The sequence below is a fragment of the Meleagris gallopavo genome, chromosome 2 (genome assembly GCF_000146605.3).
Source record: "Meleagris gallopavo isolate NT-WF06-2002-E0010 breed Aviagen turkey brand Nicholas breeding stock chromosome 2, Turkey_5.1, whole genome shotgun sequence".
Classification (NCBI taxonomy): domain Eukaryota; kingdom Metazoa; phylum Chordata; class Aves; order Galliformes; family Phasianidae; genus Meleagris; species Meleagris gallopavo.
Window position 1 is genome coordinate 79,082,756 of NC_015012.2, and position 15,301 is coordinate 79,098,056.

The 15,301-nt window shown below is 38.1% G+C and overlaps 1 long non-coding RNA gene across 1 annotated transcript in view; it reads right to left on the reverse strand.

Moving 5' to 3' along the window:
* Window positions 1–5,551: 5,551 nt before the first annotated feature.
* The window catches only part of LOC104909914, a 25,040-nt gene continuing 15,290 nt past the window's right edge, over window positions 5,552–15,301 (reverse strand). The window contains exons 2-3 of the long non-coding RNA XR_792681.2: window positions 13,623–13,706; window positions 5,552–10,134 (exon numbers count right to left, since the gene is read on the reverse strand). This is a non-coding gene — a long non-coding RNA (uncharacterized LOC104909914). The remainder of the gene's footprint in view (window positions 10,135–13,622; window positions 13,707–15,301) is intronic.

The window sequence follows — 15,301 nt, forward strand, 5'->3', positions numbered from 1 at the left end:
AGAATCAAGGTCCTCGTGTGTCAGGCCAGAACTGGAACTTGCATATTAGAAGTTGAGATATTACATACCAGACATATAGATCTAAAGTGCCTTTGTGTAAGCTTTCTGCACTTTGATGAATTCCACACTAAAGGAAAATGTGATTGAAGGAGTCATCATAAGTTAACCAGTCTCTTTCAGTACAGCACTGACACGCCTGGGCAATGTATTCACATATTTAAATACTCACAATCAGTGTTTTTACATATAGCTAAAGCAAGATATCAATCACTTCCTTAATTTCAAACACAAGTAAAAGGTGATCTCAGAAGTCTGTGATTTGAGGTCTCACAGAAACCTTGGGAAGAGGAACAGTCCTCCTCCTAGGCTATAGCCACGTCCCAGAAAATACGCTATTTAACATTTATACTAGGGGACTGGAAAATCAACAAGCAAAGAGGAGTGCTTTTGTTACACAAAGTAGTGTAACACTGGAGAAAATAATCCTAACTGTGAATGCACAAGTAGAAGTCACAAAAACGACCTCTTTTAGAGACATCAGGGAGTGTTCTATGGAAAACGGCTGCGCTCAAAAGAACAAACAAAAAATTGGATGCAGAAAACAAAACAGAAGACAATATTAGTCCACCTTGTAAATTCCTATGTCCTGTATTCTGTGCATTTCAAGAAGGTCAAACCTACCTCAGAAAGGGTACTGTAGAACTAAAAAACACGCAGGAAAAAAGTATCATCAGAGTGTCTTTGAAGCCTCTTTTGGACACAAACAATCCTGCATTCTCACTACCAAGACAGATGAGCCAGTGCTTGAGGCTTCCTCCTTAATTAACAGTGAGGCAGGAGAAAGCAGGCACATTCAGAGGACAAACATTATTACGGGAAATGGCACATTTCTAAATGCTGTCCTGTTCAGTCTCATTCCATTGTGCTTAAAAATCCCGAAGAAACATTTCTGATACTTTTCTTGTCTGTAGTCATCCAGAGGAATGCTGATTCCCCAGCCCGGCCTGCCCTACTTCTGCTTTAGGCAGCAAGGAATTAAGACCCTTGACTATTCTGCCAAAGACTCCCAGCACGACTCCTCTGTTAGATGTTAAGTTGCAACTAAAGTGGATATTGAATGACACAGTAAAGATTGCGTTCAAAGCAAGCATCGCATTAGGTCTTTCAGTGGGCATGCAAAGAGTGAGATTGCTGGAGCTTGTGAACTACTTTGCAATTCCAGGGCCCAGTTCTTGGGGCCTGCTGCACGTTAAGAGAGTCTCTACATGCACAGAAGATCTGTGTATTTGGGAAAGTAATCACCCTGCAGTTTCCCAGAACTGCAGTCTGCTGGCTGCTATGAGGAAATAAGGCTCTCACATGCTTTTCTGTATTGTTCCTCATCTATACACAATTAGAGGGCATTAGCTTTCACTTATGAAGAAAGGATTTTATCTCTTCTCTCTTTAATTAAATTGCAGACCTTCTCCCCAATACATAAATCGGCACTGCTATAACTCAGCTCCCACAGAAAACAGTTGGATGTCAACACCCTGTAGGATACTCTCGCCCAGCTAGCCTTTTAAACAGCAGTATTTATTTCAATTAAATAAGAGTTAGTAGAACTGGGAATTTTACATTTTACTATAGGATAAGTGAATTCTGCCTGAATGACATGTTTCAGTCACACTTCAGTTGAAGTACACAAAATATTCTGAGAATTTAGCCAACAGATATAATTGAGTTCTTTTAATCAAGCTTGGGATAAGGTCCTAAAGGGATTCTACCATGCTTTTTCCAAGCTGCATGGTTACTAGTTCATTATATGGAATGAGGCTTTTTGTGTTCTTTCAACTTCCTTTACATAGGGGATTTTTGCTTGTGTGATGTATGGGGATTAAATTCTTGAGTTAGCTAGAGCAACCATTTATTTTTTAAAAGATAAAAATTCGAAAGATAGTAAAAAATATGACACAGTGCTTCCAATTGTATTTAATGAAGCAGTTGTTTCTAAGCAGAGGAGTAACACTATGTTTTGTTTAGTCATAAATGAGTTTTGTAAGAAAAAGTGGGGGTTTTAATGCTCTAAAAATACTCCTACATATTTAATTTGATTATTTCAGAAATTGCAACTATCAAATTCAGTTTTTTCAAACTCAAACTTCATGTACTTCCCTTTCCATGTCACATACATTATTTAAATAACACCAAATAAACAATGAAACTAAAAATGACGAGAAAGAGATATTGAAAAGGGTATGGGCAAGGAAAACAAAATATTCTTTGAAAGATTGCCTAACTGTGGTAGTAGATTTTTATGTGAGGGACCTGCATTTGTCATCATGAACACTTCCAAGTCCCAAGGAAAACTTCGAGGGCTAAAAGACCCATTTAACTACAGACTTCATATTTCTTCATCCACTGGATTAGTAAAGACGTAGTTTTTCAGAACTGTTGCACAGTGCATGTTGGTGAGTATTGATTTCCTTTAATACCTGTGATGGCTGCAATTTAACTTTAAAGTAATGCATGAAAGGCTGCTGGAGATAGCTGGGGTTTTACCACCGCCTCTGATTAAGGCAGCATGTCCTCCATTAGTGACAAAGATTCTTGAGTTGGGAATGATTTTAGATCCTTGATGGACAGTAGATGGTGATATTATAGCTGCAAATCAGTCAGAATTCTACTTCCTAGACCTGACCGGACTATTGTGGACTTGCAGGAGTAATTCCAGCTGCACATGTCAACAAGCTGTCAACAAGTGTGCTCCCTTTGGGGAACCAGCTGGCAGCCACCTCTCACACTTCTCACATCAGATTCAGAAGGCCAGTAAGGCTTGTGTGATGCTGAGGGATGTGTGAGGCAGCTCACTGTTCCTATCCTGTCAGGAATTTTGTGTTCAAAAGAAAGAACAGATGGAAAAATACATGTTAATTGCCTGACCTCTGTGAGCACTTTAGCAGCTCCCTATCCTTACTGCTTATGTATCATGGACTTCAGTTTTCCTCAAAATTCTAAAATGCAAAGCAAGAAGAGCTCTCAGTATAACTGTTTAGACATTCTGCTTGAGGGAAAATCATTTTTATTCTGCTCCCCATGTTATACCACTCTTCACCTTCACAAAGTAGTCCCAGTGTCTACCAAAGCCATATTTCTCCTGTCTTGCACTGCACCCACATGTCCCACAACTGCACCCTTCTCTGTGCTGCTGCCTCAGTTGCCTTGGACAGCGTGCATCCTAGGAAGGATTGTCAGCTGGATCTGGGAGCAGAGGAAAGGCAGAGTGGAGTTTGACTTGCAATTCTGTGCCTCAGTGCCCCTCTTTTAAGGAAGGCCAGTCTCCTTCCTTTGGAGAAATAAGTATTGTTATTGTCCTATGCTTTTCAGAACACATTTATGTCAGCCCTATAAAGAGCTGATTTTCAAGGGAGTAGGAATTCATCAGAGTACTCACATAATTTGGCCCTTAATGCTTCAGAAACAAAAATAATGACAGTTGCACCCTCCCACCCCATACACAGTTACAGAAAACATGACAAACAGGATTATTAATCCTTTTCACTTTCAGGTGCTGTTGCAGTCTGCCCCATTGCAGGCCAGACTTAAAAGTTCAAGAATCATAGTGCTCTTTTCCTGTCATCATTCCTCTTTTGTGTGCCTCAAAGTTAGTTACCTTCTATAAGCTGCATTTCTATTTTTAATTGCAAAATGATGCTGATGGCAGCTGGTGATTCACTTACCGTTTAATCAAGAAACAACAAATATAATTGATACCAGAACAAAAATACAAAGTGATGCAAAATTCAGACCTGCTTCACAACTGGATAGAGCAGCCCACCAGTCGTCTAGTTTGTAACTCCATAGTGCTGCCAATGGTCTTCCAGTTGTGAGTACCAGGTGCTGTCGTAGGACTCTCAGTGTCCATGCATACTCTTCTCTACATTGCTGTATGCCACAGAGCTTTTTTAACCAACTTTTCCAGTCCTATTTTTCTGTTACCAACTCTCAGATCATGCCTAGATTGTCCCAGGATCCTGATTTTGAAGAACCAAGCTGGAGGGATAAAATGTATTGCTGTTTGTCTCTAAACCTGTTACGTCCAGTTAAGTTAAGAAATCAGAAGTACTTTGTACATATTAGACAGATCAGTGGAAAAAGCCTTACAAACAATGCAAGAATGCAAGGAAATAACTCTACTCTTACCTGTCACTTAGATTAGATTACATTTCTTCCTTACATTGTACAGATTGGCTAGGACACTCACAGCCATTCTTGCTAAAGGCTCAGATCCAGTCCCCTTTTATCTGACTCTAGAAGTGTCAGATCCCACTTCTTCTTATACTCCAGACATGGATCCAAACTTTCCTGTCAGATCCAACTCTTCAGAGTTAGGCCATCATTCTAAGTAATAGCTTCACCCCTAACTCAGCCAGGAAAGGCTTCTTACTCCTTTTTTACTTCCTGACAAAACTGTTATCTGTTTCCTCCAACTTGCAAAATTCTGCTCTTTTTTGAGCCTTCAACTTTTGTAGTTCTCTGAGTTTTCTAGACAGTAAATAAAGACAGTTCACTTGGTCTTCTGTTCTTGAGTAAACTATTAGAAAATCACAAGTCCACTGGTAATTCTTCTATTCAACAGAGGAGTCTTCAGAAGTAAACCTCTCCATCCTTTGATCTTTACTTTTCATGTGTATACATTAACCAACATGAGGTACATAGCAATGTAAATACAACTTGATATGATAGGAGAAAATCCATATAATCAAAAGCATGCAGTTGCAGCTGCATTACGGAAATTGTTATGTACCTTTAGTTGCTTTATGTATGTTCTTTAAGGTGGTTGTTAAACAGGCAGGCTGAATGTGCTAATTAAGAGATAAAGTAGCAGTTTGCCTTGTGGAAACTTAAGGGAGAGACGGGGGAGAAAGTGAGTCCTCAGTATTGTGTGGCATCACACATATGAAATGAGAAAGAATGCTTACTTAAAGAGATGAGCCATTCTGCATTTAGATGACTCAGAAGGAGGTTAACTTTCGTCTTGTACTCTTCCATGCCCTAGTAGATGTGCAACTGGAGAAGAAAGGCCTGTGGCAGATGAAGAAAAATCATGGCAAAATCAACCCTGTTTAAGTGAATAGCAGGACGTAAGATTCCAGCCAAAGCTGAGAATGAGGTAGAACATAACTGCTCTTCAAATTTGTTCAGGGAAAACATATATTATTAAGAGCAATATTAATGATGTATTAAGATGTATTAATAATGTATTATATGATTGACAACCTCTATTTACAAAATAAATTAATTTTCCTCCATAATCTTATCCAGCTATAGATCTGGATAGTCATCTGATATTTGGCAAGATATTCCTTACCCCAGTTTGCTACAAACCTTAAAAGCGTATCACTAATTGATAGAGCAGCAGCAAGAGAAACAATCCGAGCAGACTGTGAAGGCTGAAAGAATTAAAGAATAAAGTATTTTTTACCTTAAGGGAAAGAAAAAGTCCACTGAACTGTTCATTGCTCTTAAAGAGTCATTCAGTATGTTATGAGAAAATAATTACTTGGCCAGCAACACATTGCAGGTAGGTTACAGATACTCTAAAGCCAAAAGAAAAAATATTTTATCAAAGTATGGAACATTTTATTTTGGAATTCATTGACAACACAGATTTTCGTAGCTGCTACCCCTTCTTCAAGAACTATAATAGAAGATTTATGGAAGATACAAAGCTTACAATGAAGATTTTATGTTCTAGAAGGGCATGATACATACAGGCACATGTTACAATCTTTGCCTTAATACGTCTCTAACCATGAATAAAACACTGAATGGGTGTGAACCTAAGGAATTTAAGACAACAGATGTCCATTTTATTTTATTTTAGCATCAATATTTAGAATTTATCTTTATCCTGGTCTCTCTTTAATTACATTTAGCCCTAGTAGTCCTTTCTTTATATCTTTTTACAGTCTTAAAGTTAAACCCTTTCTTCCTTTAATTTTACTTTAAACTATACTGATTAATAAAAAACCCTCCTTCACTTGAGTTCTTGATTTTCTTAATTTTTTTTCCCCATCTAATTTAAAGGTTATTTTAAACATCTTTCTCATGCTTGCATTCACCACTTGCTTTGTAATTACTAGTGAGAGAAAAATCTACCACTGAGTCAATGGAAGGTTTGATTTGTACTGCTGGAAAGAAGCCATGTGCTTTAACTGATAGCTGATGGAGAGGAATTAAGTTCTGAAGACTTGGATGAATTTGTTCCAACAAAGGCAAATAATGAGAAAATCAAAAGTGTGGGACAATCTGATGGCTGTTGGCTCTCAGAGAGGTCGGGACCTCTATACCCTAAGGAGTTGAATGTGGCAACGCTTCATACAGTAGAAAATGACAATAAGGTCATGATCAAGAGAAGATTTGTCACTGTCAGGAAGTCCTGATTCTAGAAGAAAGGCTGCACATTCTTGCACAATTTTCTAGGGTACAGTTTTTAGTTCAAAACTGAGTTTTAAATATATAATCCATCCTAGTCTTACTGAGGTCAATAGTGAAACTCACATATTTACAAAGCAGGCATCTTAGGTAAGAGCATATCTGCCTCTCATTTATGCAACAGTAAGGAAATATATACCACAGCTGGAAATATCGAGAATATAGGGTTATGTTTGGTTGGCTGGTTTTGAGATTAGGTCAGCAAATTCATGGTATGACTGGCTTACTGAAGTATTTGTATAATTCATTAATAATCTTCATCATAACCTTTGACTTGAGCTGTCTGATATCACATGACTTCTGGTTGAGGTAGAAAAGGCTGTTCCACAGCACAGCCTGCAGAAAATACCAAGCAAGCTGCATTTTAATGTTCAGTTGCTAGCAGTCTCGCTGCAGATATGACTGGATATTTGAAACTGATATATTTAAGTGATGTGTGGAGAGGAATCTGAGGTATGGCTCTTTACTTGAATGTGGCCTTTAACTGTGAAAATACAGTAAATGAGTAAGGATAGATCAGTCACAAAGTCTTGAAAGCCCTCTGAGTAGCTTACGATTGTTGTTGTAGGATACAAGGAGAAGAATGACTTAATCAAAACAATGAGCTAAGAAAACTAACTTTGCAGCTGACAGACTAGAAGCAATGCAAGATGGTATTTGTCAAAGTCAGAGAAAATAATATTGTGGAAAGTAAGTAATAAGATAGTGAGTGATGCAGTTATAAGTTTCAACTGTGAAAGAAGTGCTATGCAGAGAGAACTGTGAAGTAGACAAGGAGAAAGAGGTCAATTCTGAGAAAATTCCTGATTTTGAATCTTTGTAGCATTTCCCACAATGATAAAGCTCTCCACTAACAAGGAGAAAGACAAGATTCTTCTTTGGACATATTGCATTTCAGCTTTAAGTCTTAAGTCAAAGTAGTAAGAGGAAATGTCAACATAACAAACGGTTTAGTTTGGAGGAAATGAGAGATTTCTGTGGATGGATCATCAACCTTGAGCAGGTAGATGAATTTGTATTTACCAATATGATTTATTCAGAGGCAAACATAGAGGGAATAAGACTGAGTGTTAGGTCAGAAAAGATGAGTAGGAGTCTTCAAAGCTCCACTGCAGGAGAAATTGTAGAGGGAGAAGTCTAACTGGGAGAAGATCAGGTTACAGACACCAAGGAAGTGCACACTATGAGGCAGTAACAGGATGAGCTAATTATAATTTTTGCCATTTGGCCACAAAAATTATTAGAGGCTGTTTTGAGATGATTTTGAGGGGAGCATATAAGGTACAAATTAAGTCATAGGGAAGAGGAACCTCAAATACATATTGTAGACAGCACTGGAAGGTGGACAATTAGTGATGTTATTATCGGTGTAAAGAGTGAGAAGTAGTCTAAAGCATGGAGGCAGCAGCACTTATACCTGCTTTGTCTCTTACAACGATGCTTTTAAGGCAAACGTTTCTTTCCTTATTGTCATGTTTTCATGGTTTTTCGTCGGTATTCCACATCATAATATCATTCAGTGCACTGGGAGCTAAAGAGTTAATACTGCAGTTCTGTGGATTGTTGATATACTTCATTTGTTCCGGCCTGTTGATCTCGGAAGAGAAGAATGAACATGTATATCTTTTGCATGTAGATTATATGTATTATATGCATGTAGATTATATTAGATAATATGGCTACTGACAATCTGTTTCATTCCTCAAGAAATGTTCTGTCTTACACCCATAGTTGCTGTCATCTGCAGAGTAACCCCAAAATCAAAATAACAAATACAATGTATTTATTTGTTTATTTCTGTTCTGCACAGAAATTAATAATTTTTTCCTATTTTTGCCACTCTCCTGCCTTCTGGAGCTAAGTCAGCTGTATCTGCAAGGCCTTTCTGGTCCGTGAAGAGCAGGATTGCAAGCAGGACATGATTGCCTTTGCTTCCTGTCTCACAATGCACCTATCCTCTGATCTGCAGAGCCAGAGGCATTGCGGAGCATTAGTGTGCAGAAGGCGGAATCCTATGGGCAAGGAAAAAGCAGAATCAATCCTCGTGCTAATGACCTTCTGTTGAGGGTCAAAGGCCCATACGAAGAGTAATTCCACCTCCTCCCCTAGTGAGATCAGATTGACAGGGAAGCTGTCTGAAACCCTATTGATCTCTCGTTCAGAAAGTTCAATCATGTCAGGAAAGTTGCAATATCTTTTTCTTCTTTTTGTATCAATATCTTGAAAGAAGGAAATGCTCATTGGCCCTAAAAGTCCTAGCTTACTGACTCTCAGTCTTTTTTTTATATTATTTTCTTGTATACTGAGTTTAAACTTGTTGGGAACAAGCTTGCCTTTCTTAAGTACTCTTTGTGAAAACTGTAGAAGTAATCACCACAGCTACAAGGGATACATAGATTGAAAGCTGACCAAGCCTAGATAAAAGGGGTGCTCTTGTTATCACTGCTTACAGAGGAGGCAGAGGTACCACGATGCTTTCTCTTTAGAGATAACATGCAATGCCTACCAATTGCATCCTACTGAGACTGACTACAGTTTGGCTACCTGGACTACAGTATCAGGGGACTCAAGAAAAATGAGAAGAACAACACATGGTGAATATTTGTGTAAAGACCCTGGGGAGGACTGCAACCTGAACAACTATTTTGATAGGTTGTTCACAGAGGTTAGAGTGGGATTCTTTACATATCCTCTTCACCAGAGTTTCTAAACACAATCTGGCATCCCATCTGATATCCAAATGTGCTGCTAATGCTTGGGGAAGAGCAATGAAGTGAATTGGAAACTGGACATGAACTTCTTTGCCACCTGAAGTCCTTTGATCCAAGCTGAACTACAGAGACCAACACATCCAACACCAACTTACTCCCTTTTTAATTACCAGTTTTTTTCCCATTCCTAAAGACACACATCTATACAGATATAAATGGCCCAATCTCGTTGCTGATTAAAATGAGCAGGAGCTTTTGTGGGTCTGTGCCATAAAACAAACCGAGTTGATAGCTTTAGTTAACAATATTTAAAAATCATTAACAAAGACAATAGGTCTGTAAAATAGATTTAGAGAGATGAAAACGCTGTTTTTGAGGAACATGCCTTTCAGGTCAGACATTTTCAAAGTGCAGATTTTGAATTACACGATTGTCTGATCTGACTTTTTGGTGTTTTTGCTTTTGCTTGTTTGTTTTTTAAATGATGATTTTTCATTTAAACAGCTGACTGTGAAGAGACTATGGTTTGTGTCAGAGCACTCAGTGAGATATTTCTCTTGGGGATCTCTTTGAAGCACTTTAGGAAGTTACTGCCTTCAGATGCCAGAATGGTTGATGTGGTTGCCTATCTCAATGGAAAGCCATCTGGGTCAGATTAAATTGACAAGAATGGCTATTCTTAAACCAGTTCTGCAGGAGGATACCTGTCCACACCCCACAGGTATGTGCTTAGGCTCATTTTTAATTTAAATTGCTTGGAAGTAGAGCTAATCAGAATCTCAAAATGTTTGACAGTGATTAAATTTAGAATTCACGGGTTTGAGGGAAAAAAAGGTTATATGCTGATTCTGAATTCTGTGTATCTCAATAGACCTCCAAAGGCAAATCCTTTCTGTATTCTTCAGAGCTTCTTTTTCGGGGTTGTCATGCAGTGTTTGGGAAGGCACTGTATAAGTAAAAAGAACTGTAAGTAAAGATAAGACAGAACATCAGGACTATGCTTAGACATCTCTCTTATTCTTCTGACCTTATAAAGACACCTTTATGAAGCTATTCAACTTTTCAGAAATCCATTCCCAGGTAAAAAAGAGCAGTTCCTACTGGGATTTTTGCGGCACTCCAAGAAACTTTTATCGAGTTCCTCAATAGTGGGGAAGTTCCTAATTGCTTTTAACTTATCTCTGTCCTCCCTCCTGCTTTGTTACCTTTCCTTTGCTTTTGACTCCTAAGATATTCTGAAGAGCCTTTCACCTTTCAGAGGAAGCACTGGGGCTGGTACAAAGATATCCACAGAGAATAATATTGGCAGTGTATGTGCTGTACTGATCTTAGCCTGAAGACCTAAGCTACGTATTCTTAAGCTCTACCAACTGGTATCTTATCTCTACACAAACAAACAAAAAAATCTTGCAATTATTCCTACTCTACAACCACTCTGGTGGTTGTATTTTTATTTAAAAAGGGTGCAATTTGGACAACACTGATAACAGCTAGCAGCATTGCAGTGACAGATCTGCTGTTCTAGTGGACTCACTCTATAGCTCCCTCCATCTAGCCAACAAGTCTCACTTTGAGGCTTCTGAGCCTCTATATTTCTGTGGTCTGCTTTCTGTGAGATATTTCTTTAACACTCCAGTGGAAGCACTATCTCCACCAGAACAACAATAACAACAACAAAATAATGAAAAGGGCTTTTTAAATGGGAAGCATCCTATCCAAGAATGAGATGAGATTTAAGAATGTGAGGTATCAATAAAATAACAAGATAAGCATGATTGCCCAGGCAAATCCAAAGAAAAAAGGTTTTAAGGCAAAGGCTCATTGGTTAGACAAGCAGAGGGGAACAAAGGGACAATAATATCTCTGTCTGCAGAATTAGTGATGCTGCTACTGAAGACTAACTGCCCTCCAGAATCCCTGTGAGGAACTGAAGAACACTCAGACAAGAGCTGCATAAATGGTTTGAGATCTGTAAAAACAGGGTTTTTAATGTGAACCTAGGGATGCCTGATACATCTTCAATCACTTGCTCAAGGCTTATTATTTGAGTAGGTGGATATTAATTTTCACAACCCATGGCTGAGCAACGAGGGCCTCTTTCTTCATTGAAATCAGGTGGAGCCTGAGCACCAGTAGCAAGACAGCTGTGGGGATTTGGGCATGCTGCTCCTCCTGCTCCTGCGAAAGGGAGGAATGAGACTGACACTCTGAAAAGGGGCTTTTTTCTTGCCATAGCAACATTAATTATCCCATAAATGATTCCTTTTCTCAGGAGAGGCAGAAACATGTTGTCTCTACATGACCCTAGCCATGTAAATGCTAATGTCTGTGATGCTGTTGCCTTTTTGTGCTGTCCTCAGAAACTTGGCTGAATCCAAGGATATATCTCCACAGGTCTGAAGGGGACCAGGGTGGTATTTAGTCTCCCAGTGCAGAGCTGGAACATAGTCAGAGCACACCCAAAAAAGCAGGCTTGTGGCATACCCTGAGGACTGAGCTAGTCCTTATACTCACTTTTTGGAACAATAACTCTTAAAATAAATTTCTCCTTTGAAACATTCTAGGGAGCCCAGACAGATCTAATCTTTTTTCCTGAAACTTATTATTTTGCTTCGTTTTCTAAGAGACTATTTGATCATTCTTCTCAATTAAAATAACTATTTCTACTTTAGCTCCTTGGAGATGCAAATTTCTCTTGCTAAAGAAAAGTCCTTGACTAGCTAATTAATAACCCTTTACATCTATGAGTAGGAAAAGGTCTTCCCATTTCTTCTCCATTTTTGACTCTAACATGGAAAAATGTATCTTCAACTGTATTTTATATTCTCTAACATATCTGATACAAACTTATAGGCTCTTGACTGAAAGCAGACACAGTTGTGATTAACCACTTTGGGGTGATGGGACCCCAACGAGATTCTACTGAGCACATACAGCAGTACTGCACTACACAGTTACTTCAAAGAAGGACAGAGAGCAGTAATGGACTCAAGAGATTTTGATATTTCAGTGATTCAGTGGAGGCAGACAATCACAGAAATAATGTTATGATCATTATGTAAACCGTAACTGTTCTCGGCAAAGAGCATTAGAACATCTTAGCAAGCTTTGATTAGCTGAGACAATTTCAAGACTGTATAGAGCAACTACTTTTCTGTAAAAGCTTTGTGTACTTTATGTAGTGTCTTTTATTCATATCTAATATGGAGATGTTTTCAGAATTAACAGGCATACAGTTCAGTAAATGTGTTACTGGTACTATCACACTATCACAATGAATAGAGCTTACTGTTAACAAGGTGGATGGTCCTTCCTGCCCCCTCCCTGGGACTTTAGTGACATTGCTAAGAGTTTTATACCATCATCTGTTTGCTATTTCTGTCTGTGTGGTGCTGTTATAAGGAAGTTCAATTTACTAACAGAGTATTAAGATACTGATTAAGATATTTTTCTGTAGATTTTTTTCCTAATGTCAATGGACAAAGTAAGTTTTGTCTTAAATTGTATCCGTAGTGCATCAATATTTACCCATGATCTTTTTGGATACTAAGTAAATAAATAAATAAATAAATTACTATCATCTCAAGTTTCTCAACAAGTTATCAGTGTATCAACAGAAATCATAAAAAAGTGGAGTAGATGTTGTTGCTCTTCATGAGGTGCTGAATGTGTTCCTGCATGAACAGTTTAGCAAGCCATCCAGAATAACCCAGCTTGGTAACAGGGATCACTTTGGCTCTAGGCAAAGCAGGCAGTAACCCAGCTTCGCAGTGACCAAGTTCAGGCTGCTGGGAAAGTAGAGAAGATGCACACAAAAGCCATACACACACACACAGATTCTAACCCCTCTTTGTGCACATCAACATGCATACAAGTTAAAAAATATGTTGAAGCCACTTAATTTTTAAGAAAGGCACAGATTTTTCAAGGCTGAATTTTGTGGAGGTGTAAAAAATTCATTGACTTTTTTTTGCACTTTTTTTTTTAAAGCTACTAAACTTTTTGACCTTTTTAAGTGATTTAATAAAAAGTTTTTAAAGCCTCAAAATTCATTTTCTAAGTCAATCAAAATTCTAGCATTTCAATGTTTCTGGCATTTCAGTATCCTAATTTCATCACCACAAAGATCAATACTACCATCCATCTCTGTTCATGATATTTTTCCTCCAGAAAATAACTTGAGTGTCAAGCAAGATTTCAGTAGGAAACAATGGAAAATATTTATTGTGACTGATTATTAGATCTCTCTGATTTTGGTTCAAAATCACAACTTCATTGCTCTCAAACACTTCACAGCAATAGATAGAGAAATTCATGGGCCTAATAGCAAGCATAGATTCTGTTGCAGACAGGTTACCTGAGTTATTGAGTTTTTATATTACATAATTCTGAGAGATGGCTTTCTGAAATAAAATGTCATCTGCTTCTACTTACTTTTCCTTGTTTTGTAAGAGAACAAGAAAACACGCTGATTCTGAAAGGTGGTCCCTTTGTGGCCCATCTTTTTCCTCCATCTTTCTAAAAAGACAAGACACGAATTTGTAAGTGAGTTATCAGACAATTCAATACACAGCACATCAAAGGAGCCAAATAAATGCACTTTCATTTGACACATCTTGACGTAGCTGAAAGTTTGAAATTTGAATTCAGATTTACCAGAAGGGTAAATCTGGGACCACAGCCAGAAGTAGCTGACAGCCATATTCTCAAATAACTTTCTCTGTTTTCTCCAAGAGAAATTTATTCACATATCATAACACTATGGTGTGCATTGTAGCTCCCTTATTAATGTGATATGGGGTAACAAACATCCTGGACAAGACGAATCAGAGTAAAACATGATTTTCAAACTTTTTCATCTTCATGGAAGAAATATATCATTTCACAACATCCTGACAATACCAGCTGACAGCCAAAAATTACATACAACAAATCAGCATCAGAGCTTTAATACTTCGTAATATTTTAATATTTTTCTCATATATTTGGTTATTATAAGGGTACTGCAACATATCAACACTGTTGTTAATCAATACATAAGAGAGATATGCACTGCAATTGACTCTTTAAACTTCCCTGTGTGCTTGGGTGTAAACAATTTTCCTCATACTGGGTGTTCCTTCTGCCTGCAGCTCTCCTGTAGTCAACTGGATCTGAACCCAGAGAGGTCAGTGGGCGTGCTGGGTGAGAAACTCACATATTGCAAGGAGCCCTGTGGCTGCAGAAGTTGTCTGGGATTTCAGACATGGAGGCTCAGGCTGTGGAACTTCTGTCACTTCAAAGCCCAAGGCTCCTGATGGCAGTTTCTATAGACCTGACTTGGCGGAGTCCTTCCTCTTCTTTACTGCAGTGAGCACTTATTGGGACAACAAAATTTTACAATCTAGGCATTCACATGGCATGTGGGAACTCAAGAGTCAAGTCCACACTCTGCTAAATATTTTAATTCCACCCTTATATTTTTACACTAATTCAATCCTTTGTTGCCAGTCTCAGCAGAAAGGCTGACAGCCAAATGGACTCAGAAAAGGAAGTGTCCTCTCATGTCTACAGATGGTCTGGCCAGCTCAAGCTGAAGAAATTTGATGGGGTTGAAAAGTTTTATTGTCTCTTTATCCACTTTGGTTGTATCACAGATTATAGAGTTCAGAATCCAACCATTCTCAATGGGAGAATTTTCTGTGTACTAAATCTGCAGTATTACATTTGGAGAATTGCATTTATCAGAGACAAAACTGACTTTCTGAAAAACATTTATTAAAAAAGACTGACTACAGCTTTCAGAAAGCTCGACAAGATTTGATATTTTGCTTTCCATCTTTTCCAAGAGCATTAATAGCTTTTAAGACTAAATGACACAAGTGTGCTAGATATCTCAGCAGTGCATTAGAGACAGAGAAAACAGGATTTTGTGGCTTTGTTTACAAACCTGGTGATCAGGAGAGAAAACAGCTTTAACAGAACAATCTGAAAAATCAGGAATATCTCCTATCCAAACAAATTAATGAAGGAGTTTGCTATTAAACAGATAAAATTAAAATTAAATTGACATCACCTAGATTATATTTCATGCTATATCAGAAACATTTTAATGGATGAATGTTTCTGAAAAT